This window comes from Cavia porcellus, unplaced genomic scaffold (assembly GCF_034190915.1).
Source record: "Cavia porcellus strain 051 isolate PalLab524CR breed Dunkin Hartley unplaced genomic scaffold, mCavPor4.1 scaffold_11, whole genome shotgun sequence".
Lineage (NCBI taxonomy): Eukaryota > Metazoa > Chordata > Mammalia > Rodentia > Caviidae > Cavia > Cavia porcellus.
In genome coordinates this window covers 23,614,805-23,642,728 of record NW_026947494.1, presented here as the reverse complement: position 1 = coordinate 23,642,728, position 27,924 = coordinate 23,614,805, and positions in this window count along the sequence as shown.

The window sequence follows — 27,924 nt, the reverse complement described above, 5'->3', positions numbered from 1 at the left end:
AGGATGTAGAAATACTAATGGCAAATAAATATATGAAAAAATGTTCATCATCATTGGTCATTAGAGAAATGCAAATTAAAACCACACTGAGATACCATCTCATTCCTGAAAGAATGGCCAGGATCAAGAAAACCAACAACAACAAATGCTGAAGAGGCTGTGGGGAAAAAGGAACTCTCCTACACTGTTGGTGGGAGTCTAGACTGGTACAACCTTTGTGGAGGTCAGTCTGGAGATTTCTCAAAAAGCTGGGATTGGAAGTCCCATTTATTCCAGCTATTCCACTTCTAGGCACATTCCCAGAAAAACTGAAAGCATCATACCACAGTGATATATGTGCACCTATGTTTAAAGCAGCACAATTTGTAATTGCTAGATCTTGGAAGCAACCCAAGTGTCCATCAACTGAGGAATGGATAAAAATGTTGTGGTATTTCTATACAATGGAGTATTATTCAGCTATAACGAAGGATCACATTGAGATATTTATAAGTAAATGGGCACAGCTTGAGACCATACTCATAAGTGAAATAAATCAGTTTTGCATGTATGAATATCGAATAGTTTCCCTGATGTAAGTAATGATTCAAATATATAAAAATATGTGGTAATCATGATTCCCCATTATGTGGCCTTGAAGCCTTATAAAGTTTTCACTTATTAATTGGAAAGGCTTTATTCTGGGCTTCTTGATATGGAAATATTTGAAGCTATAGTATATGAAGTTTTATTCAAATATTTCAAGGAAAAAGACAGACACTATGGTAACTACTATTAAGTCAGGTTATTTGGTGGTGAAGCACTAGGTTGCTGAAACAGTCATGCTTTGACCTGTATTGTTATATTGTTATGTTCTCTTTTATCTCAATCTCTCCCTTATTCATTAAAAAAATTATTTAGTTAATTTTTATGTTTTTTTTAATTAAGGGGAAAAATTAAAAAATTAGCAGGATATATAATAGTAACTCTTTTTGATTTCCTATTAACTTGTTGTGAAGTCCTGTAATACTCCCACTATCTTGTTTTGACTGAGTAGACTCTGTTTCATTCTGTATGGTAGTATCAAGTTTGAGGGTATAGGCAACTACTTTGAAGGCAGTAAGATTCACTAAGATGCCCATTCTGGTTTGAGTAATGTCTCCTTTGGAAGTCCTGTAATGTTTACAATGCTTAAGTTTTATTGGTCTTGTTCTCTACTGTTTTGTTCAACTTTATAATACCTAATGAGATAGACAATTATTTTTAAGGAAACAAGAGACATTATGGTAACCATTGTTGATAACCTTGTACTCTGTTTTTACATCATGTGCTATGTCTATCCTTGGTTTTAACTGACAGCTTTGTTTTGCCATATTTGACTTATTCTCTCCCCCCAAAAAGTAATAAGAACTAAGGATTAATAAAACCCAAAATGTGTAAATTTTGTTGTAAAAATGAGAAGGAAAAAAAGTGCTCTAAAAGATACAACTGCAAGTGTGTTTAGGGGTGTTAAATAGCTGACCATATTAATGTTTTTGGTTGGATTATTAAACATAACTGTTTGCAGTCTCACTGTTTGAATGTCCACTTTGTATGCTTTGATACTGTGACTTGAGCAACTATCTCTAAGATGATAATATGTAATCTATTAACTGGTGATTTCTTATTGTTATTATTATTATTATTATTATTATTATTATTTTGTAGTTCTGTATTACTTGTACCTTTACACTGCTTTTTGTTTTGTTTTCTCTTTTTCCTTTCAAATAAAATTAAAAAAAAAAAAAAAGACTTTTTGGAGCCTGGACTTTTTGCTGAGGGTTAGACTGGGACTTGTATGTACCTGTGCCCAGATTAAATTCTCTGAAGAACAACAAAATATAAGAATTGTTTTCTATTACAACAAAGCTTATTTTTTTCTATTTTATTCTTTGTCTGAAAATAATATTTCATTAGAAAAATAATTACCTTTGGCATTTAAATAGATTCCCACACAATTTAAAAATTTTCTTCTTTTAAATTTTTAGTTGTATTATGTTTCCAGATAAAACATGTTTACATTTTGAAAACTTTGTATCACCCAACTAAAAATTAGGATTCTCATATAATTAGGTTCATTGACTAGATATATACTGATGAAGAAGCCTGCTAGGTACTTGTCATGTTTACCTCGGTGTCCCCCAGGACTCATGGAGTTTGCATTGTGCATTTGTGATTGGTTCAGCCTCTAGGGTTTGGATTTGGGGTGTGAGTGCTACACTGGCTGGCTTAGGGGTGGAGCCAGGAGGTAATGTAATGGCAGGAAGAAGGTGTGTCTCGTTCTCTTTTGCGGATTTCTGCTTTGCTGTTTGCATCTGCCATGAGCTGCAGGCCTGCCATACCACCCCACCTTGGAGCCAACTGAGTATGGCCTGAAACCTCCAAAACTGTAAGAAATAAACCCTTCCTTTTCCAACCTTGGTCATCAGGTATTTAGTCTCAGCAACGAGTAAAAAGTAAATAAGACAATGATACATGAAAAGCTAGAATTTTTTCAAATGTAATCATGAACACCAATAGCAACTATGGACTTTATTAAGTAGTCCTATCAAATATGATATTGAAATGTTACCATATTCATGAAAACTACATTCATCAAGGAGATTTATTATTGTCATGTAGAAAAGCTTTTAATTTTATTTGTAATCAAGAAAATCTTATCCATAATAACTATAGAAAATACTACCAAGTAATGAATCTAGCCACAGTGAGTGAAAACCTTCTACAATAATAATTATATTGAGGACACTAATTAAAAAGACTGTAGAAGATGGAAAAAACATTCTATTTCTTTTTTCTTTTTCTTTTTTTTTTTTTGTCATTTTCCTTTTTATCCGTACTGGGGATCGAACTCACAACTGCCTGCTTGCAAGGCAGGCGTTTATGCTGCTGAGCTAAATCCCCAGCCCCAAAACATTCTATCTCTATAGACAGAATATTATCATTGGCTAAGTGGACATAAAACTGAAAGTGATCTACAGATTCCATCAAAATGCCAATGATGTTCTTCACGGGAATGGAGCAAATAGTCCCAAAATTCATCTGAAAACACAAATGGTCAAGTAAAGCAAAAACAGTCCTGAGAAAAATAGGAATGTCAGAAGAATCAATACATTGCTCATTATTTCAAAATATACTACACAGTCATGGTGATGAAATTAACATCATAACAGAGATAAACACCCAGACCAAAGGATAGAGCAGAATGTGCGCACATGCGCAAGCGCACACACACACACACACACACACACACACACACACACACACACACAATCACTCTGCTGCAGAGATATGATTCTTGGCAAAGAAGCCAAACTTCCTCTATGGATAAAAGCCTTTTTAACAAATTCTGTATACTCTTTATGTATAAGACTGAAACTAGAAATCTTTTCTCTCGCACTGCAAAAACAGTGTATTCGAGATGGCTGAGCGATCTAAACATAAAACCTGAAATTTTGAAACTTCTAGAAGATAACATTGATGAAACACTTGAAGACATATAGCCAAAATGTTCCCGAATAGGACTTTAATAGTTCTGGAAGTTATACTGATAATCAATAAATCAGAGTGTACCCAATAAAAAACCTTCGGCAGAGCAGAAGAAGCAGTGAGAAAAGTAGAGAAAAGCCAACAACCTTTGTCAGGTACTCTTGACATAGGGTCTATATCAAGGATATGAAAAGAATTAAAAATTCTAATACTCAACCAAATGAGCAATTAAAATTTGGGAAAATAAACTTAACATTTTCAAAACTAGATGCACAAATGACCAATGAGTGTATGAAAAATGTTAAGTAAGTTTTCCCATCAGTAAAATGAAAATTAAACTATCCCGAGACCACAGAACCCCAACCAGAATAACTATCATCAAAAATACTCAAAATACAAAAATGCTGGCAAGAGGTGAGGGAAAATGAATGCTACTGCTTTCCTGGTGGGAATGTAAATAGTATGACCACCGTTGAAATAAGTAGAAACTCTTAATATCCTAAACAGAACAATTGTAAGGCCAGGCTCCACCAGTTCTCACTATATTGCATACTGATTTATTACATTTATACAATAACTTACTATAGAGATACCTGCCTAGCCACATTAATTACAACACAGTTTACAATATCTAAGATATAAAACAGTCTAGATATCTGTCACCTGCACAGGTAACTGACACATTTCAAGTTATTAAATATCTATGAACATAAGAAGTTTCTTACGAATGTTACACTGAAAATATTTTATATGAGAAGTGTTTAAAATGATATTCCCTTGGAAAATGTAAACAAAATTTTAACATATAACTTATGGAAGTATTTAAACAAAAGGGTTTAGTGAGTGCCTCATAACTTGACAGAGGCTTAAAATACTCCCAGGGTTATTTCTATCATAAAGCCTCACATAAAATAATTGGAAATCACGGTGTATTGGAAAACATATGGCCTATTGAATGATCATATTGAACAGTACATTTTACAATAAATGCTCAAAGATTAGATTTACTCTTAAAACTCTTAGGCTAAAGTCATGTATTTGAATTCTAGTGATTTACTTGATAATATCTACACTTGACTCAGAGTCCAAAAATACCACCCAATGAGCGTAATTGTTCCAATTCTTATCTGTTTGAGAAACAATTGTATTGTAACTCAGTTTTTATACTCAGCATCTTCACTAAGTTGACTGTAAACAGGACTGTACTGAAGTTAAAAAGCATTGTAATTTCTCTGGTACATTCAGTATTCTCATTAACTTTCATTGATCTAAGTTTATATATTTTAAATTCAAAGTCTAAGATCACTAGAATCACAGAACACCAGGTTCTTCATTGATGTATTTAATGCATGATTTGTGCTCTAGATTACAGTTACTAAATAATCACTCAATCACCAAAATCAGATGTGTAAATATCATGTGTATCAGAACATGCCTACTTAGGATTAGCTTTCTTCTAACTATATAAACTATACAGAACATAATGTGGGTATAAACAAGCAGGTAAAGGCTACCTACAATATTTTATTTGAGAAAGGATTGCTTTCAATACAGAACTCCATTTTGCTTTTGGCAATTTATTACCTGACTTTTTTCCACAGGATTTCACCTAGGGGAACACTAATCCTGAGCTATATCCTCAGTGTTTTTTACATTTATTTATTTATTAATTTTCTGGGGCTCAAACATATGATCCCCCTCCCCTAGCCTCTCTCAGTGCTGGGATTATAGACATGTGACTTCATATCCAGTTTATTAACAAGAACTCTTTCTCAAAATCCTCTTGGCTATTGATTCCTTCCATCAAGATGAAATGAAAATATCAAGATACTAAGGCACATTTCAATCAAATGGATCCAGACTGCATTATTTTCTCTATTAAATGTGAGACAATAGTCAAACCTAGACTATACTGCCTTTGACTGTTGACAATAGATCAAACACAGTGAATTCACAGATCAGCCCCCTTCATCCTTGCTGTTTTCCTAATGACCTTTCAGCTAAGGGATTACTGCACCAGTGTTCCAGCAATGAGATGAAGGCAAGTTATTTGTAGAGCTGTTAAAGAAAAGCTAAACAATATAGGCTTGCATAGTAATTTTTTAATGTTTTCTTATGTGGAGCCTAAAAAAAAATGGTATGTTGCCAGAATGTTTCTTCCATTCCATCAATAGAGGGGTAGTCACCACTAAAGATGGCAAAGAAGAAAGACAGAGAATGTACATGGATTTTGTGCCATCAATAAATAGTTACAGAGGTCTTGACATGTTCCTAAAATTTTTATTATGTGATTTGGTTTTCAATCTGTAATTTAAGCTATTTGACTTTTGAGTTTTCCTAGCTGACATAAATGGAGTTCCTCAGTGTCTGAAGTACTAGGTTAACATGACTTTTATACTGACTCAATTTACATAATAGTACTTTTTGTACTTTAGTTGCTGTGGGCCCTTAATCCAATCACTATGTGGTAGAACTATTTTCCTGTATTATTACCTAATTTCAAAGGAGATATTTACCTTTTTTTATAACTGATTATAAATCATTTATATTATAAAGAAATGAAAAGTTTGCCTCTTTTTTGCAGTGTAATACCAAAACAATAATTCAAGGAAAATGAAAGGTGATGAAAGAGACAGAGATAAAGGGAGAATGAAGAACTGCATTTTTTACGTTTGTTAACATTTTAATCTGGAACAACAACATCACAGAATAATGTATTGAAAATAACATTAATTTATTCAATGTGTTTTTCATGAGAAGAAAAGCAATATTATATTGTGGTAGATATAATTGTAAGAACATATCACAAAACATCTTTTTTTTTGGTTATTCTTTCAAACACAGACATAGAAATTGCTCTGACTGAACTTTACAGGTGTAATTTAAATTGCTATGCATTCACAAACCTAGGCAGGCTATCCTAGATTATATAGACTGACTATAAACTCATGTGATCATAAAAATCAAGAAATCAAACAGAACAGTTATTTGGAATTGAGGATGTAAAATCATAGATGTGAAGCATAAAAAGGACTTGATACATTATTGATGGTTTGAAGATTGAGGAATGAGACCAGGCTCCAAAAAAGCCAGTAGTCTCTAGATTCTAATAATCCCTGACATGTGGTAACAGCTACCAACAAAGAGATGCCTATCTCTGCAGCCTCCAAGAAGTGAATTCTACCAAAACCCTCCTAAATCAGGAAGCCGGAGCTCGCTTAGGGCTTCTAGGAAGGATTATAGCATTTTTGACCTTGGTTTTCACCTGTGAGATCCAAGTGACCTAGACTCAGATAAATAAAATTACCAGGAAAGGTCTGTATTGATATTTTTCTTTCAATTAGATTTCATTGGTATATGTGTACCTGTACTTATATAATTTTTTGTCTGTATAGATTTAAACCTCTAAATCCATACTAACTTGTTATGGCAACACCAGGCAATTAATGAAACAGTAATACAAAAGAGTCTAGGGCATTTTCAAAGTGTGCAAAAATATTAGTCTTTCAAAAATATATATATTTTTTATTTTGGAGAGAATAACACCACATGAGACAAAACAAATGGATCAACATGGTACATGACTAAAAAACAAAATATAAAGAGATAAATAATGGCTACCATAATGTTTCTTGTTATCTTCAAAAGAATTGCCCGTATCATCAGGCATAATTGAACAAAACAATACAGAACAAAACCAATAAAAATAAAACATTGGATACATTATAGCACTTCAAAAGACGATAACAATCCAACCAGAATGGATGTTGTAGTGTATCTTATTGTCTTCAAAGTTTTTGCCTATACCATCAGACTTGATATCATCAAACAAAACAGAGTAAATTGGTCAAAGCAAAATGTGAAAGCAATACAGGGCTTCAAGTCAAGCTAACAGAAAATCAAAATGGTTACCATACTATATCCTGATATCTTTGGAATAGCTGTCTGTTGTAGTCAGGGACTGTGCAGAAAACAATTAGAATCAGGGCATGGAATTCATAATATTATTTTACAATGATCACCCAGAGTTAACACAAGAAACTGCAAGAAATCTATCCACAACACCAAAGACATAGAATATTCAATCAAGGGCTTGAATCCCATAGCAATGTCCTGCATGAGTCCAGATGAAGACCCAGAAGTCATGACAATGTCTCTCACAAGTCTTTGGAAGTATAGAGCCCACAAGATGGACTCACGCCAGTCTCTTTTATGCATTTGTGCTAGAAGGCCCAAAGGTCAGTGGTAGAAACTAGAAAGTCGATGCCAGCTGGGTGAAGGAGTATGCTGGTAGGTTGAGGATTCTATGGTGGAGTCAAGAAGTCACGCACATAACAAAGACCAGGGCTGTCCTGAAAGATACCACCGCCATCTTCAATGACACAGAGGCCCTGAGCTCCTCCAATGATATAAGCATAATGGAGTACATGTCAGGAAGCCAGCATGATGAGTTCCTGGAGATCAAGTGGCGCACATCTACCTCTCAGGGGCCAGGAAACAATGCTTGATGTGAGGACCAGAGCTTCTCCAGGAGAACCAAGAGCTCAAACAGCAACACATAGGAGAACCCACAATGCCTCAGTGGCTCAACACTTCAACACCTCTTATCCTTTGCCGCATCTCTATTTATGCTGGCAAATTTCCTCAAGTGCAACATCTATGCTCAGCACCATGGTGATTTAATTCTGCTGGTGTTATGTTGACCACCAGTTTTAATCTATAACATTGTCTATGCTGTCAAATCTAATACAAGTAGACAAACTGAAACAGAATAAAACCAAACTAAACAGAACAATGAGAACAATATGGGTTTCAAATTATGATAATAGATTAATAATGGCCACTGCCTTCCCTTTTTATACAAATTCTCCCCTTTCATTTTCACAGGATGTATTGTACACTTTGGATCCAGCTAACTCTTTTAGTTGTTATATTAGGGAGGCAACCCACTATTCAAAGGTTCTGTTCAGTGGTTCTGAACCTTTTCACCCCTGAGCATGATCTCAAGTTGTATCCATTTACCTAAAAGAGAAGGTTTTCCCTTCTTATAGCTGAGTAGTTTTCTATTGTATAAACACATAATGGCTTGCTACCTTATCTGCAGCTGATGGACAAGCTACTGCTACTTTGTTTCTGCTTCCTTGTCACATAGAACATTGTTTTTTCATCTTTTACTTTCAGTCTATAAATCCCCTTTGGGTTAAATGTATTTCTTATGTAAAGCATATCAATGGATCCTATCTCCTGATCCACTCTGCCTGTGTTTCTTTTATTGGTGAATAATGCCCATTTTTATTAGTGATTATGGCCAACCTCCTCTGCCTCATCTCTGCCATGCTATTTTTCTGCCATTGGTTTTCTACTTTTTCCCTTCATCCCAGTCTGCCCTGTTCAGTGAGCTCCTTCTTTCACTGTTTCTGAAATCACGGTCTTTTCTCTCTGTGTCTGTCTCAGTCTCTGTCTCTGTCTCTCTCTCTCTCTCTCTCTCTCTCTCTCTCTCTCTCTCTCTCCCTCTCTCTCTCTCTCACATGTCCATCAGTATTTTTGTAGGGTTGGTTTGGTGGTCATGAACTCCCCATTTCCTCTTTGTCATGGGATCATCTTGTTTCTCCATTAATTTTGAGAGATAGTTTTTCAGGTCACATCAATCTGTATTGAGGTTATTTTCTTTCGGGGCTTGGGACACCTTACTCCAAGCTCTTCATTTGATGGTGTGTGTTGAGAATTCTGTCATGATCCTGAGGGGTTTTCCTTTATAGGTGTTTCTTTTCTCTGACAGCTTTTACTATTCTGTTGAATTTCTGCGATCTTGAATATTATATGTCTGGGTATCGATCTATTTTGGTTATAGCTGGCTGGAGCTCTGTATGCCTCAAATATATGAATACCATTTCCTTTTGCTATGATTGGGTAATTGTATTTAATTATTTGCAAACAGACTTTGTATTTCATTTGTGTTTACCCCTGCTTCTTCACTCAGACTTTTTATTCTTAAGTAATAGATCCTCTTGTCATCTTCCAACCTTTGTATTGTTACTTCCTGGTTACTTCTTATTTTTAAGATATCTTTCCTTTCATGATCACAAGTTGCAAACCTGTCTTCAAGTTTTGATACTCAACCTTTAGTTTCTTTCAATCAGTTTTGCCAGCTCTCAGTGGAGTTTTTAATTTCCTGGTAATCTCTTTGAATTTGTTTCAAGTATGCTAGATTTTTAAAATATTCTTCATTAAAGGTTTCCCTCCTTTTTCTAGACTCCTCCATTCTTCCATCTGTGTCTTCTTGAGAGGTGCTTAGCATTTCTTTAATTATTTTTCTTACATTTTCCTTTACTTGTATTAGTATTTCTGTTTTAAGTTCTTTTATAATTTCATGAATATATTTCTTTATGTTAGACAATGCTTCTTCAGAAAGTACAGGTATGCAACCTCCAGTCTCTTCTGTGTTTACCTCTCCTGGGCTAGTACTGTTTGGGTTGGAGGCTGGAGACTTCCTTTTGTTTCTTCCTCTTGTCATGTTTCTGGTTTATTCCAGACAAATGGAGCCCCAGACTGTTTACTCTGCTGCCTTCTGTTCTGCCATCTTCCCAGATCCCCTCAAAAGTAATTTTTGTCAAAGTTATTAGATATCAGAATGTTGGAAAATCACTCCTAAGAAATCATGCAGCTTTATAGACCTAGGGGAACTCTAGGTCATGTGCTGCACCCTCTCGTATATGGGGTTCCAAGATTACCTACATAAGTTGTGTCATATCACAACTCAAAGCCAACCCAAAGCTCCAAGTTTACAATTTTTGGGCTCACATTACTAGCAGTTGATGGTCATGTACAATCTGTGGGGTGGAAGCTTGACATGCTTGTTCTATACAGTTAGAGCTGGCTGGGTGTTTCTAGATAAATTTTACGAATACAATAATGACAGATTCTAGCAGTGGGCAGAGTATATACCAAAGTACTGAGTTTTGCAGAATATTGCCTATAAAATTTTCCCCATCTTTTATTATCATCATAGGATTTGGTTGCTTACCTGGCACTGTGACACAAAACCAGATACATTCTCAATGTGCACTTGAAAAAGAAATGCAGAGACCCTCATTCAAAAATTATTATGACCTCTAAAACAGCTACAGAAGTGTGTTCAGCCAATCAGGAGGATGTAGAAGCCTGCAATATAATTGCCAGTGAACCTGTTATGACCTAAATCTTCAGTGAATGATATGATAATGACAGGATTCTGTAGCTGGGTGTGTTCCATGTTGCTTTTTAAAGTTACAACTGGACAAGTATGCTATTTTATAATGAAAATTATAGTATTTTAATGAAGTGGGCATGAGGAATTTGATTAATGCCAATATTTTAACTGTAAAAGTGGTAAATGTATATTTAGAATTCACCAATATAAGAAAATAATAAATGGTATTGAAGGAAGTACAGTATTTATGAAAATTTAGTAGCATTTTATTGTAATTACTTTCATGTGTCAGCAAATCTATGTCCTCATGAAGACTTCTTATTGCTTCACAAACACATTTACCTTGAAGTTTTGTAATTAAGCAATTATGTTATCCCCAAATGAAGAAGAAATTGAGATGGAGGGAGAGCAGAGAGGAAAATTAAAACAAAAATTAGGGTGTGATCAATGTAATCATCGTGCTCAGCAAACTAGTACATGATGAATATAAAAAGTAAAACAACTGGACTGAAATTAGTGTTTAAAGTCTTATTATCCATAAAAGTTGACAAAATGTGAAGAAATCCTGAATTTGAAAAAACAATGATTCCCAATAGAAAACAAGTTGACCTTACTTTTCTTGTTGCTGAGATACAATCCCTGACACCCACAAATAGAAGGAGAGGTTTACATAGGCTCAGTTTGTACTTTTCAGCCTGTAATTTTTCTGGCTCTATGGATAAGTTCCATTCATCACGATATCCAGGAAGCACAGATAGAAGAAAGGAACAGGGGAAAATAAGAGCAGAAAAAATCCCTGTAAACTTTACACATTGTCTCATTCAAAGGGTAGAAGCAATTTTCTCACAGAGATTCAATGAGTGAGAAAAAAATTCAATAAATACCTCAGAGTTGAAAGAAATTTCAGAAGCTCATGAAGAATAAAGTGAACATCAATCATAGGTAATACATGATAAGACCAGGCAAAGAAGTGCAGATGGAAAGAATTGTTACAACAAGCAAAGTAAAAAATGTTTAAAATCATATAGTAAAAAGAGATCAGGAGGATGATAACAGAGAATGAGTACAAAACCCATCCAATTTAAAAGATAATTGTTATTTCTAAAGAAATAACTAATAAGAAAAGAATTTAAAATAGCATATCCTTTTTTGAGAGAAAATGCTTAAGTTTGAAACCTACAGAAATGCACAGGAGAATGATACAGATAATTCAAAGTGAGACATATCAATTTTAATTTGCAGAACTGGAAAAATAAAAAATAATTTTAAGCAACCAAGGAAACAGATAGAAATAGAATATATGGGAAGAAATTCAATACAGGCCCAGGAGTATGGTAAGTGTCAATCAGTGCCAGAAAGTATGAGCAAATTTTACCAATAAATAAAACATGATCCTATCATATGATAAACCAAGAAGTTGTGGAAATACAAACATAGCACACATTTTTTATCCAATCTGAAAATAAATATTTACTCAATGGATTTTTTCACTGAGAAAACCAATAAAGATCTCAGAGAAACAACCAAATGATAAGTGTGGTATATCAGCCCCGAATACTGTGGGATGATTTTAGAGGCTTGAGGAAAAACATGAAAGAAAAATTATCAAGTAATTTTTGTGATTTACTAAAGGAAATAGTGAAGGAGTCACAATCATGAAGAAACTGAGCTTCACCTTGTTTTCAGAAATCTTAAAAATAACACAAAAAGCTACGCTACATAAATAGAAAATAAGGTCATGGAACTAAGATATAAATGTGACTCAGTAACTTATGACTCAGGAACATTGAGACAGCATAGAATTAGTGAAGGACTCAAAAATGTGAACTACCAAAGACTAAAAAATGGAAAGCTTTTGCTACATTCCATTGCTATAAATATAATGAAATATACCAGAAACATTCTGGAAATATTACACATTATAAATTTTGGAATAATTGTTAAACAAAGTGAGAATAAAATAGCATAGATACTGGACCAATCTCAACTGCTCTTATATAGTAAAAGGTCTTTAATGCATTTTCAATATCATTTATATTGAGCAACTGTAGAATTGAAAGCAAAGTGAAAAATCACATATGACAAATTGGAAGATAATGGGTAGATATCTGAGAGAGCTTGGATTAGATACTTTCCAGATCTTTCAAATTATATAGCTTTTAATATAAAAATGCTATAAACTTAATTTATTTTCCTACTCTGCTTTAAGAAGAAACTCATGTTGAAAATATTTTCACTTTAAACTCATAATGTCTTCCAATAATATTTCAGCCTGTTGTAGTACTTCAAATCCAACTAAATATATTGTAATAACAGTATTCCTCCTTGACCAGTTCCTTAAGAAAACACAAACTAAACAAAGACATTGCGAATATATTATTGGGGAGATGCTCTGATGGGACAATGAGAAGAAATACTGAATGGAAGTGAAATATATGTTTGGGTAGACAAAGGTAAAAAGATGCTATTTTCTATATCACTTGTGCTATTGACATCATATCAAGGACTAAGAATTAATATGATGTATATATTTGGAATGAAGAGCATAAAAATAGATCATCAGTTTTTCAAAATCATGTTTTTCAAAAATTTACTTTCCCATAGACTAATTCTCTCTGATTTGGTGATGTATTCACAATGTATCCAGGCTGTAGTGAGAATGCTTGCCTGTGCTGGTTTTCTTGAGACTGGTGGTAGGCTTGAAGTGTGGTTTTTGAGGATCATTTTCTTGGTGGAATTAAAGTTCTGGGGAAACTGATCAGATTGTCTTAGCAGAACATATGACATGACCCTGCAGTGTGTAGTTTTTGTATTGCGGACCAAGAGTGTCAAGCATTGGCTGGAACGAGAGAGGATGAAACAGTAAACTGTGCAAGGAAGGACCCTCTGAGTCTTGCAGTAACTCTAGATTTTGCATTACACAATGGACCGTCTACTATCGATAGAAAATTTTGCTACCACTTCTTCTCTAAAACAGAAAAATTACAAAGTCACAGAAAATTCTAAAAATAGGGTCAATTATAACCTTTAAATTTGCTTAACCAAGGAAATTAGTGAAAACACAACATGTCACAATGCTATTGATGATGAGGAAATATGAGGGACTTCTACATGCAATAAGCCCCTGCCTTCCATCACTACATGAGCCTAATCCATAGTGATGATTCTCATTATGAAGTTGACATCACTGCACTTCTGGACTCAATGATTTTTGCACTGTCCATCACTATCTGCAGTGTCTCCAGGAGATGAATCTGTTTCAATGCCACCATGGCATAATTTTGACTTTCAAATATAATTTTAGTTGCTATTTTGCTGTCCTGATGCTATCAGTGTTTTCTCACCAAACCTCCCATGCTGCTAACCATACACATCTGACTCCATATGTCTGAACAATCTTATCGCCGCTTTACTGTTAAAATGTTTCAGCCACTGCAGCTCAGAGCTATGTGATGAACCATTTGCCTCCTGAGCATTCAAATGGCAGAGGCCAGGAAACTCAGCAACTGCCCTGATTTTACAATCCAAAAGTATGATGGGGAATAAATACCAAGGGCTTCAAACACTGATAAATACTTCACGCTTCCTACTTGGAAGTAAATATTCCTTAAAAATTAATACTTCCAGAGAATCTTTCAGTAGTATAGAGCAAACCCCGGTACCTCACTTTACAATCCAGATTATCCTTAATATACCTCAGAAAAGAGTATTATTCATGGTAATGTCATGTGTGTCAGCAAGTATCGAAACCACAGTGGCAGTAGGACAATAGCATTTGTTATTTTTATAGTTTCTTCTGTCCTTTTCTTTTCTCTGGCCCTTTCTCTCCTTTTTTTCCCTCCATTTACTCTCTTTGAGTATTTAGACTATATTCTCTCTGCTGTATACTTGAGCATGGGCAATACAAGAATCAGAAATGAAGGAAGAATATAGAATACTGGGGATTTATTTACATTGCACAGAAGTAACCTTCAATGTGTTTTCGTGGGCATGTTGGCAAAATTTGAGCATCAAATAAAATAATATTGGTAATGGATTTTAATTTACTGAATGAGACAGAAAAGTATCATTCATATAAAATTAATAAATGAATAAGTACATGCAAAATTTGAGAGGAACAATATTCATAGATGTTTTGTAAAATAAATCTTGCTCCAAGCAAGGAGAGTGGGAGAGAGAACCTTATAGTGAAAAAGCCAGTAACATAAACAATCAAATGATAGCTACCTAATTATATATAGTAAGGACAGTGAAGCATAATTAGAGGGAAATTCCTCCTGACATTGTGAATTTAACCTGTTCAACAGGCAAATGACAGATGATGCAAAACTGAAAAGATGAACTCAAACTGAAGAACATTCTGAAAAGTTACTTGATGGAAATTTTCCAATTGTTAACACATCAAATCCGAGTAATGACTAAGAAATCATTCCAGATTGAATGATGCTAAAGTCAAAGCAATACTTGATTCTAAATTGGATCACTTTGACTCTAAGGACTTAGAAAACAATTGAAAAATTTTGATTGGGGTCTGATAGCTAAATTGCAATCACATGTTCATGTTAAATACTGACGAGTGATTTTGATGGTAGTATTGAGATTATTCAGTAGAATACCCATGCTCATCAGAAATACTTAGTATTCAGTGGCTGGTAAGTCATTAAATGGGCAAATTGTCTCATACAATGCATGGTGAAAACTATTTGTAGTGTCCTCTTGACTTTTGATATGGATAGTATATCAATCAGAGTGATGCCAGGGAAACAGAATCAATGTAGGTACAATATATAGACGGCAAATATCCATGTATACACACATACAAAACACACTGTGTGTGTGTAAGAACCAGGTTACCTGTCTTATGTACAAACATTAGGGCAGACCATCTGAAGGACATATTGAGGACTTCAGAATATATTTAGTGCTGCTTCTAAGCAAAGTCTCAGTTCTGTTATGAATTTCTATCCACTAACTGAGTTGGATCACCCACTATACCAAGGTTATTTTTCTTTTTCTTTAATTTTTACTTAAAGTAAAAGGAATTTAGGTATCAATCATATCCATAAAATATCTATGCCTAAAATCTTAAACTAAAATTTGATAAATGATGATTATAGTGTAGCAAATGTGACACATAAAACTGTCCACCTATATTGGTAATCATTAAAAAATGAAAAAGTTCAGCATTATAAAAAAGATAATTGGGTAAATGACTTGTCAGAATAATGTGTGTGTCAGTTTATCAGATTAGCATCAATCCTCAGTTTCATTCGGGTGTAAATTGCAGAATTCAGTTGACCAGCATTAAATGAGGAAAGAGCATGTAGATTTACAGAATACACACACACACACACACACACACACACACACGCATACACGACTACACACTGATTTTTTTATCTGCAGTTTTAAATAGAAACCTAAAATCTTCATGAATACAAATCAAGCACCTTACCATACAGCTATAATGTACGTTGTATATTTAATTTAAATTAAAACTAGGATAATCAGATGAGTAGTTCAAAGGTGATTGGTCTTTTGTTTTCATTTTGAAAGTTTAATCTGAGGTAAGTTTAATAAATTTGAAAAAGTGATTATATGCTTTATGGTGGTTGTCACTGACATAAAAAATTTCTCCCACATCCACTGGCTTCATGCTACTAAGGATATCAAGTAATATTATAGGTTATATTTCCCACAAGATGCTGTATATGGCTAAATATTAGCCATCTATGAGTATGACCCTATTTAGAAATACAATGACTATAGTTTTAATGAATTTAAAATGAGTCCCTCTCAAATCATGGTTGCCCCAAAATTCAAAGATAGATGTCGTTATGAGGAGAGAAATACAGACGTTCAGTGAGAAATGCCATGCAATGATGGACCAGTGTTACAGTCATAAAATAGCCAATGCAAAGGGTCATTCACACCCAAGAAAGGCTAGGAAGAGACAAAAACAGAAAAAGTAAAAGACAGAAAGACATTTATTTTCCTCTACAGCCTGAAAAGCATGCTATTACTTGGACTTTGCATTTAAAACATAAGAAATAAAGGCACATACATTGTTATGTTTTAGTCATTCAATTTGTGACACTTTGATATGATTGGCCTAGGAAACTGCCACAAATACTATGTGCAATACATTTGCTGGTGATATTTAAGTAGACAATATATTCCTTAGGCATGTTCTTACATGTTTGGGTATTTGCTAAACTTTTATGTTTTGTGATTTATAGTTTTGTTTCTGTGCCTAGACATAAGACATGAACTTTAGAAGACCAAAATGCTGCTTGAATGAATAGAGTTGTTTCTCTTGAGACACAATTAGGAACTGGGCTTCAGACAGGACTGCAAATAGGGAATGCAAAGTAACTATATTAAAGGCATGTACTAAAAAGTATTTTATAATCTCATCTATCTCATTGTATGGAAAATTTTCCAAATAGCTATAAAATATTAAAAGATGTTAACTTTACTATAAGAAAAATAAATCTTAAACTACAAATTGAATTTCCCAGTCAAAAAACAGAAAATATTAGGCAAAATGGAAGTGCTCATTGCTTATTTTCATAAACTTCCTCACTCTCTAGTGTGTATATGCATTTCCATGAAATTGCCTTATTATACATAATCTCTTTAAATTGGAGTTAGGAGAACAAGAATTATAGAATATTGCTTGTATGACCACAGCTTTGCAATGGAAATGCAGAAAGCTGAAGACTGAAATGAAGCTTACAAATGCTTCCTATTTTTTTCCATGATCTCCTGATAATTACATGAGTGAAAACTGAGTAATATAGGGGTAAGAGGGTATATAGAATTAGTGAATTTTTGACTCTGAATAGAAATGTGATGAAATTTGTCCATGAACTGTATTTTAAAATGTTTATTGTTTTTGTTTTTATCTTTAATTGGTGATTATTACAATGCATAGTGAATACATTCATCACGTACATATCACATCTCAGTCTTTTAACTTCTCCTTCCTGTAATCTTAACATTATAGTTTTCTTACCACATTTTCTCTTGTACTTCTAGTTAGAAAATTTGCAAACCACGTAATTTAGATATATTTCCTATGTAGCTCTTGGTTTCTTCCAGCATTAAGTACTGGATAGAATTTAGAATAAAGTATGTAGAAAAAAATATTGTTGTTTCTATCAATAAATAATTGTATCAGAAGGGCAAAAAACTTCACTCTCAGTAGTTTTCTTGATAAGGAACTTCATTCTAAGAGGGGGATGTAAGTGTGGAGGACAGTGGGAATTAGACCAGATAGGAAATTTGTATGTTACTATATTTTATAGCAGTTTTAAATGTGTGATTTCAGGATGTAATCAACAATATCAGTGATAAGAGTACTGAGAACTGGGAAAGAAGTTCCAAGGTTTTTTTTTTGTTTGTTTGTTTTTTGTTTTTTTTTCCTCAGCAACAAATACTAGAAGCAAAAAATGACAGGTCTTACACTTCATACTGTAAAGAGTTCAAGGACAAACTGGTCACATGAAGAGCAGCTACAGGCCAATGCAAATTTTTGTCTTTTTAAAATTTTTCACAGTGCCTGTTTCGCAATGCAAGATCCTGGGTTTGATTCCCAGTTAAAAAAAAAATAAATGAATAAATAAATAAAACTTGAGGCATAAAAACATTCCTCTCTCTTCTATCTTTTGATACATAAATCTTTGGTCAAATTTTTTCTCCATTTTGAGATATTGAATCAGTTCTGTTTTTCTGAGTACACAATAAATTAAGCAAGATGCTTTGTGATGGAACACATTGAGCAAATGTATGATGGAGACCAAAGATGATCTTCTGTCTTCCAATTTGTTGAGGAACTTCAAAGCAATCTTTTTGACTCCAATCCTCAAATACTTTCAGTTACCATAATTGGCAAAAATATCCGTTAATATAGAAGTGTATATGCGTTACAATCTTTACAATTTCTGGCATTTATTAGCAGGAAAATATTTCATGAAAGGCTTGTAATAAAAAAAGAATATGGAGTAAATAATTCCATAAGATTTTTAGAAAATATAATTATTTTAATAATAAATGATGGTTTAACAATGAAAAAGATCCACTGAAAATTTTATTTGATATCCAATGAATATAGTAATTATATAGAATTATCACAATGTCACAAAACATAAAAAAACTGGTATGAAAAATGAATGTTCACTATAAATGAAAAGTATGTTGTTGATTAGTAATTATGAGGCTGATTATATGAAACATCAAAGCAAAGACTATAAAAAGCACATTAACATAATTGTAGAATAAGTGAGATGATGCATATCTAGCATTAAAATTATTATTTTAGAACAGAAATAAGGAAGTTAAATGTTTAAAATAAAAATCAAGTCAAAAATATGTTTTAAAACTTCTGTTATTCAAGATAAATTCAATATCCAACCTGGAGGAACACATGACAGTCCAAGAAATAATGATATCTAATATTCACACATAACATTCCAAATCAAAGAATATTCTAGTAAAGATGAAAAATTCAAGCACAAAAAATAGTATATTCCACCATCTATTAGGATATATAAATAGTAACTCTTTTTGATTTCCTATTAACTTGTTTTGAAGTCCTGTAGTACTCCCACGATCTTGTTTTGACTGATTAGACTCTGTTCCATTCTATATGATAGTATCAAGTTTGAAGACATAGGCAACTACTTTGAAGACAATAAGATTCACTAAGATACCCATTCTGGTTTGACTATTGTCTTCTTTGGAAGTCCTGTAATGTTTACAATGCCTAAGTTTTATTGGTCTTGTTCTCTACTGTTTTGTCCAACTTTATAATATCTAATGAGATAGACAATTCTTTTTAAGGACACAAGGGACAAGGTTGATAACCATTGTTGATAAACTTGTACTCTGTTCTACACCATGTGCTATGTCTATCCTTGGTATTGACTGACAGCTTTGTTTTGCCATATTTGACTGTATTCTCCCCCCCCCCAAAGAAAGTAATAAGCACTAAGGAGTAATAAAATCCAAGATGTGTAAATTTTGTTGTAAAAAAGAGAGGGAAAAAAAAAAGAAAAAGAGCTCTAACGGATATAACAGCAAGTGTGTTTGGGGGTGTTAAACAGCTGACTTTATCAATGTTTTTGGAACATTGAACACAGCTGTTTGCAGTCTCCCTGTTTGAATGTCCACCTTGTGTTCTTTGATACTGTGATTTGAGGAACTATTTTCAAGAAGATAGTGTGTAATCTACTAGCAGGTGATTTCTTACTGTTATGTTTTTTTGTTTTGTTTTGTTTTGTTTTTGTAGTTCTGTATTGCGTGTACCCTTACGCCGCTTTGGTTTGTTTTGTGTTTTTCTCTTTTTCCTCTTAAATAAAAAAAAATAGTATATTCAATCATGGAAGGAATCATGTTTCTAAATAATGTGAAATATCAAGTTAAATATGAGTTCCTTACCCTAACATTCAAAGCAAGAAGATAATTTGATGGGTATCTACAATATGTCAAGAGGAAGAAAATGTGATGCAAGAATTTTATAATCTGCGAAGCTGTGCTTTGATGGAAAATAAAACTTCCAAGTACAAAGGCACAGTATGAATAAAGTTTGTGCATTATGAATAACAAGTTCAGAGTATTCTGGCGGAGGAAGGTAGGTGGTGATAAAACAAGAGAACGGAGCTAAAATCAACTGATAAGATAATGACAAGTAAACAGTACTTTATGGATTAAGAGGAACACACATGTATTTCCACAGTCCACGCTCCTGCTCAAATGTGATAACGTGAATTTTTATTTAATAATGGCCAAAGGGAAGCAAGTAAATCACCCACAGTCATCAGGGGCAAAGCAGCTCACTCAGATAGTTCCGTTGGTTTTTCAGCATTGCTAATACTGATCTCTGTCGCTATGTAACATATCTAACCCTTTCAAAATTAATTCTTTCTATTCTTACAGCTGTTTGAAAGTCAGGCGAAGAACCCTGCAGAATAAACTTTAAATAGCACCACGTCTTTCATGTAAACTGCTTATAGACAGCATTGAGTCTGATTTTCAAGCAAACCCACCAAATCTAGTTTACACTCACCTTCAAAAATATAGTTGTGAATATGAAAATCCAATTTCCCCACAGACCATGCTGCATTCTTTACTTATAAGTACATGTCTACATATCTATAAATATATTGATATGTCTGTATTGAGAGTAATATTAATATTGACATTAACTTACAGATTTTTGATTGAAATTGTTAACAGACTTATTTTCTTACAAGATGTGATTCTCATTTTATCTCAGTTGATTTCTTCAGTGCTGTTAATGATGGCACTCATGATTCCCATTTTCTAGTTGCAGAATATTTGATTCCAAAAAGTTAAATGAGCTTCTTGTAAGGTACAGTGGAAGTTAAATATGTAGATTGTATTAGGAAAAGTCTTTTCACACTTACCTGCTAGCTCGCACTGTCACTGCAAAATTAACACATAGGCAATTAAAAATGATCAATTATCACATCTTTCCATGTGATAAGAATAAAAGTTAAACTTAGAAACATAAACTCTGTCAATCTCTATCTTTATAGCCTAAGTAGAAGAAGTCACAGTTTTATAATGATAATAAGAATATTATATACATATAAATTAATAATATTAAGGAAGTAAAAGAACTCCACAAAGAAAAATACATTACTCTCAAAATGGAGATAGAAAAGGACTTTGGAAAATGGAAAGATATTCCCTCATTCTGGATAAGTAGAAGCAATACATTGAAAAAAATCATACTTTCAAAATTGATATGAAGATTTAACATGGGTTCAATCAAAATACTGAGAGTGGTTCTCAAAGAACTAGGAAGACAATTATAAAAATTATATGGAAGCAGAAATGGTCAAGGCTGAAATGACAAGGAGTCACAAAGGTACCCCTAGAACTATGTCGATAGTTCTAGAAGACCTGGACACAGTAATCAGGCAAGAGAAAGCAATAAGTCATTTCTAAATTAGAAAACAGTGGTTCTGCAGGTAGTTATATATAAGAAAAGGCAAAATCTATACCAAAAAAATTTAAAATAAAACTGAATTCACAAAACTTACAGGATATTAAATGAATACATAGAAATTTGTAGGGTTGCTTTGTCCTAAAATTTTATCACAAAAGGAATCAATAAAATAATCATACTAATTGTAGCCCAAAATGAAACAAATAAATTCAACTAAATAAATAAGTAAAAGACATTCACAAAGAAAATTCTAAAACACTGATGAAAGATGTTGAATAGATCACAAAATAATAGAATGAAATCCTGTGTTCATGGATTAGAAGAATCAATAGTTATAATGTCCATGTTAACTCAAAAATCTGCAGATTTAACATAATTATCAATGTACCAGTGTCATCCTTCACAAAAGTAGAAAAAATAATTCTAAAATATCAAGGACCTTGCCTAGATCCCTAATCTCACAAATGAATGCACATCGAAGGCTTAAATAAATGAAATAAGTGTTATGATTTTAGAGCTTCAGGAGGATCAAAATCCTTCTGCAGAGTCTGAGACTCTGAGGGCTAAGACAGGGAAAGTCTCTGAGTTGTCCATATTTCTTTAGGGAGTTAGAGTGGAAAACACAAGAAAATGAACAGACTTTGGGGGTGGTTCAGGACTTTGCCAAGTAACAAATTACGTTTAATCTAGGAGAACTATCATATAGAAGACCTCCATGTTTCACCTCACTATAGGAATAAAATGTCTGCAGCTTCAGCCTTTATTGAGATAACTGGAGTTGGAGCCAGGTGTCTCCACCAGCTATGCAGCAGCCCTGGATGTATGTTCAATTTCCAGTTTCAACTGCTCTCAACATACTCTTAGCATTTTTTTAGTTATTGCACAGGATGGGTGCTCAGTTGAAGCTGGAGAAGCTGTGTTAGGATGACTCTCTCAATTTAAACTCTGTACAGTACATCAATGTATAACAATAATTAGTTCTCAGTGTAGCCAGCAATTGTCAGAAGGTGTTAGTTATTTGAGTTTCTTCTGCAGCTAACAATGTACTATGGCACTACAATACAACTTTTAAAGTTATACTTTTCTATAGTAGGTTCAAGATCAAGTTAAGATGAGACCTGTAATAAACACAACCAATTTCTTGCCATCTACCAAGATCAGTTAGGTCTCCCCAGGAATTGCCTTGGAACCATGTATAGCACCTCTTGACTCCACATCAGGGTCAACCATCAGGATGAGTCTGGCTTGACCAAATTGCTTTCCATGAAAGCTTGGGGGATTTTTTTTTTCCTGATGATTCTCCTTAGGCACATCACACACTGAAGATTGTTTCCCTCCTTGATTTTATAATCTCCTTGATCAGAAGACCAGGGACTCACTGAGTATCTATGGAAGATGCAAGCAGAGGTTATTTTATGTCCTGGTTTTCACTGATCTTGAAGGGCTGGAGCCAAAATATTGGTTATCCTCTTAGCCTGTCTGTTTCTCTAATTTTTGGTCTTCAAACCTCAGTTGTTGAACATCCAGAAGGAAATATTGATATCAATACAGTGTAGTAGAGGCAGTAAATTAAACATTACTATCTTACCTAATATAAAAAATCTTAAAATGTTAAATGAAGCTTATTTTCCACTGCCCATAGATATTTTAACATTGAATACCTATAGAGAGTTAACAGTTGCATATTCTATATAGGAAATCAGAAATCAAAACCATATACCACATTATAGAATGATAATTACAACATTTTCTAGCAAACTCTATTTCTGTTTTGACATGAAGTACCCCTTTTAGTCAATCATCCTTATCTAATACATAAGAAGCTTTTATCTAACTTACTGACCTTTAGTGGAATGTGAATCACATAAGTTTTTGGTACCAGTAGAGGTCTGAATATGAAACAAAATTTTATTGCCATAAGTAATCCTTATATTACAACTTGAAAAACCAGTATATATGGAAGCATGAATATATTAATATACAATGAGGTTAATTACAATCATTTGTCATAGCCTTATGAAACCTTTGCATCTGAGCAATTTAAAATCAGAAACCTTATTGTAGTATTTCTTTTTGTTCATGACTAATGTGAACATATTACGATAATATTTTATATAATTTTGTTGGGACACTCCCATAAGGCTGTGGAGATTATTGGGGCCCCTGAACAATAAACAAGAACTACTTAAAAACATTACCAGGGAGCTGCTTTCCTATTCATCAATCAGAGCCCTGGCCAACAATCCCAATCTCAAGGATTTTGTTTACTCATCTTTAATAAATTCTATGATGACTTACGAAAAACTCAATCATAACATTTAACCCATTAATATTTAAACAATGAGAGATTATCAAGCAAATAATAAACAAAAATATATATTACATTTACTTAGCCAATCTTTGCATTACTTGGACCCACTGGCAACCCAGGTGGCATTTAGACCAGATGGAAAAATACTTGGTAATTTTTTAACCCAAATAAATCTTTGATCAAATGATCAATAAATACAAAAGAAAAAGTAAATGAGAAAAAATTGTTGAGTTCAAAATAAAAAGAACAGTTGTTTACAGAACTGACAAAAGGACAAACATGGATAGATAATCTATACAGATTGGAACAGGCATAGAAATAAGCATACAGGTGTTGGGATCTATGAAACCTCTCTAAATTCCCAGGGGGCTATTTATCATGCCCCTTTGTTGAACTAGCTTGCTTCTTATATCTCGTGTTTTGGGGGTTGGAACACCTCATTGCCCTCAGGGAATTTTTCAGGTTCTTTGTGTCATTTGCGTACTCCTGTATAGCACTTGTGCATTTGATTTCACATGTATGAGTGATCACAAGCTCATTTGACTCCCAACAACTGCTGAGAAACAGATTGGACAAACAGACAATAGATACACAGCCAGACTGGCAAACATCTTATACATCAGAACACACTCAAATATAATTTTAGCCAAACTGTATTACAATAAGTTTTTACAAATTTAGAATTTGTAATGATTTACTAGTCAGGTTTGTTATAGGTCAATCAGCAGATATGTCATATGAAATGATTTGGTAAAGACAAAACCTTACCTATAATTAACATATATTTTTGTATTTTATCTTAAGAATACTAGTAGCTTGTGTGTCCCTCTCTTTCAGTAAACTTCCAGTTTGGTTATTTTTATATGCTCATCACTATTTAGTCCTTTGGTTTTGTTTTTAGTTACCCTTTCCTGGGCTTCCTGGGCCAATAAGGGATGGTTTTCCTTGCATCCTATTTTGTCAGTTGTGGCATGGTCTCTGAGACACCCGTGTCATGGGACTAAGCATCAGCTTCTTGAGAGGGGTACGGATCTATGACATATCCAGACAGCATACTTTGGTACCCAGATACGCCATTTAATATTTCCTGAGAAAACATAAGCATACCCTCAGGCCCATACCAGCACTGGACTGGGTGCTTTTATTGTCCTGGATGAAGATCTTTCCAACAGATTATTTTTCACTTTTATATGACTACATTATCTTTTTGCTGTAGTAGTCACATCTTTATTAGAATTTAAAAGTTTTAAATAGTATACACTTCCAAGTGAAATCGATTATGTGGCGAACTCTCCCTTTTGTTTTCTGACATCTAAATTGTGAGCATGTTTAACTATTTTTAGACCTGAAGATTATAAGTAATTTTTATGGTCAGGTATAGAGGAAAAAAAAAGAAACTACATTTTGTATTTAGGCACCCTGGGCTTTCTCTTGTCCTTTCTACACGTGGGTTGTAATCTTGGTCTGACCTGGAGATCCCGCTCTTGTTGGGGATCCCAGTGCTGGTGAAGTGTAAACTTTTGATGCATAAAGTGGGTATGAAGTCTCTATGAAACCAGGGGGGCTCTGGCAGGCCAGAGCCGTGTCCCACCTCCTCGGAACCTCATTTTGCCTTGCTGGCCCTGGGCTGAGTGCTGTAGTGCTGCCTGTGGACCAGTCATGAAAGGCTTGGCAAGCCTGGAGTTTGCTTCTCAGCACATGGGAGGCAGGGCTGCAGACCCCAACTCCATGGAGCAGATCCCGCCTCATAAACCAGACCGGCCAAACCGGGGAAAGCTCTCTGTGCCTTGCACCATTTATAAGTACTTTAAACAATTTTTTTTAAATTTTATTTAAGGAGAAAAAAAAAAAAAAACAGAAAAAGGGTACAAGTTATATAGAATTTCAGAAAAAATAAACAGTAGGAAATCGCTAGTTAATAGATTACATATTGTCATCTTAGAAATAGTTGTTCAAGTTACAAAATTAGAGCATATAAAGTGGACATTCAAACAGTGAGACTGCAAACAGTTCTGTTCAATGATCCAACAAAACTCAGTAATATGGTTATCTATCTTATACACTTAAATATACATACGGTTATGTCCTTTAGAGCACTTTCTTCTCCTCTGTTTTGTACAATGACAATTACACATTTTGGGTTTTATTACTCCCACAGTTCTTATTACTTTTTTTTGAAGAAAGTAAAACTAAATGTGACATAACAGAACGGAGTCAGTTAAATCAAAAGGATGTACATAATACATAATGTAAAAACAAAATACAAGGTGATCAACAATGGTTACCATAATGCTTCTTGCTCTCTTAAAAAGAATTGTCTATATCATCAGTTATAATAAAATTGAACAAATCAGTAAAGAACAAAACCAATAAAGCCAAAACACTGGAGACATTAGAGGACCTCAAAAGAAGGTAATAGTCAACCAGAATGCATGTCAAAATGAATCTTATTGTCTTCACAGTTGTTGCCTATACTTTCGAACTTGGTACTATCAAGCAAAACAGAATAGAGGAAAATCAGTCAAAACAAGATAGTGAGAGCAATACAGGGTTTCAAATCAAGTGAATAGGAAATCAAAGTAAGTTACTATAATATATCCTGCTATTTTTTTATTTATTTTCCCTTAATTAAAAGGATAAAAATGAAAAAGAAAATAATAAAAAAAGGAGATTGAGATAAAAGAGGGCATAACAACAAAACAGCACAGGTCAAACCATAACTATTTAAGCAAAATAGTGTTTCACCACAAGATAATCCTGACATAAAAGTAGTTACCATAGTGTCTGTTTCCCTGAAATCTTTGAGTATAACTTCATATACTATAGCATCAAATATATCAAGACAATGTAAAACTGTTTAAGAGAATAACAGTATTGCAGGGTATTTAGAATCAACTAACAGAAAATGAACAATGGTTTCTGTATATTCTCCTTATCTATAAATTTTTTGTTTATATTATCACATATAATAAAATCCAATAAGATACAACACGTTAGGACTGATGGAGACAGAAGAACAAAAGCTTGATGGGACTTCAAAACAAGAATTAAATCAGCACTAGCTATTATGGTGTCTTGTTTTCTCCAAAATAGCTGTTCCTACCATCCAACCTTCTCTTCCTCATTTCTGTTGAGCTCTTTTTTCTGTCATTAATTGTCAGTTTGTCTTCTGCATTTCACTTTCTGCTCCATTCATTGTGGCCTCTCTGCCACTGTTTCTGGAATCTTTGTATTTTTCTTTTTTTAGAATATCCTGCAGTATTCTCTATAGAGTTAAGAAAAACCAACTAAAATGCAATCCTGATGCTATAACAGGAATAGAAAATCTCAACGCAGAAGCTGGAACCTGCGCCTCTGCAAGCTGCGATTTGAATTTCCTGCTGCCACTGCTGCGTCTGAATGGGCACAGCAGGGAGAGAGACGCACAAAAGCTCTGCGAGTGGGAATCAGTGAACTGAATGGAGTTGAGAGCAGGACTAGCAAGGAGCCCTGCATTGACCCTCGGTGAGTGAGGGGAACAGGGACCCTTTCATAGACTAGGAGGCTCCAACATAGGACATTCTGAGATTGGCAGACTAGCCGGAACAAGGTGCTGCAGTGACTTTAGTCACATATTCACCTCTCAAGCAGGATTGGTGGGGAACACTTGGCCTGGGTGATGCCGCAGACTAAGATCCAATAGGCTAGCCCAAACCAGGTCCCAGCACCTGGTGGTGCACCCTAGCAGTGAAGCCTTCAGTAGGTTGACCTGGAGGGGTAGGCGCATTAGAGGCTACCCAGGTCTGTGTCTCCCTAGTACACTGCAGTGTGCGGGAACACCTAGCTGGCGGATTCAAATAAACTATAACAAAGAGAAAAAAAAAAAAAAAAAAAAAAAAAAAAAAAAAACTGGGCCTCCTATATATGCTTGTGGAAGGAACAAGAAGTATGGGAAGAGGG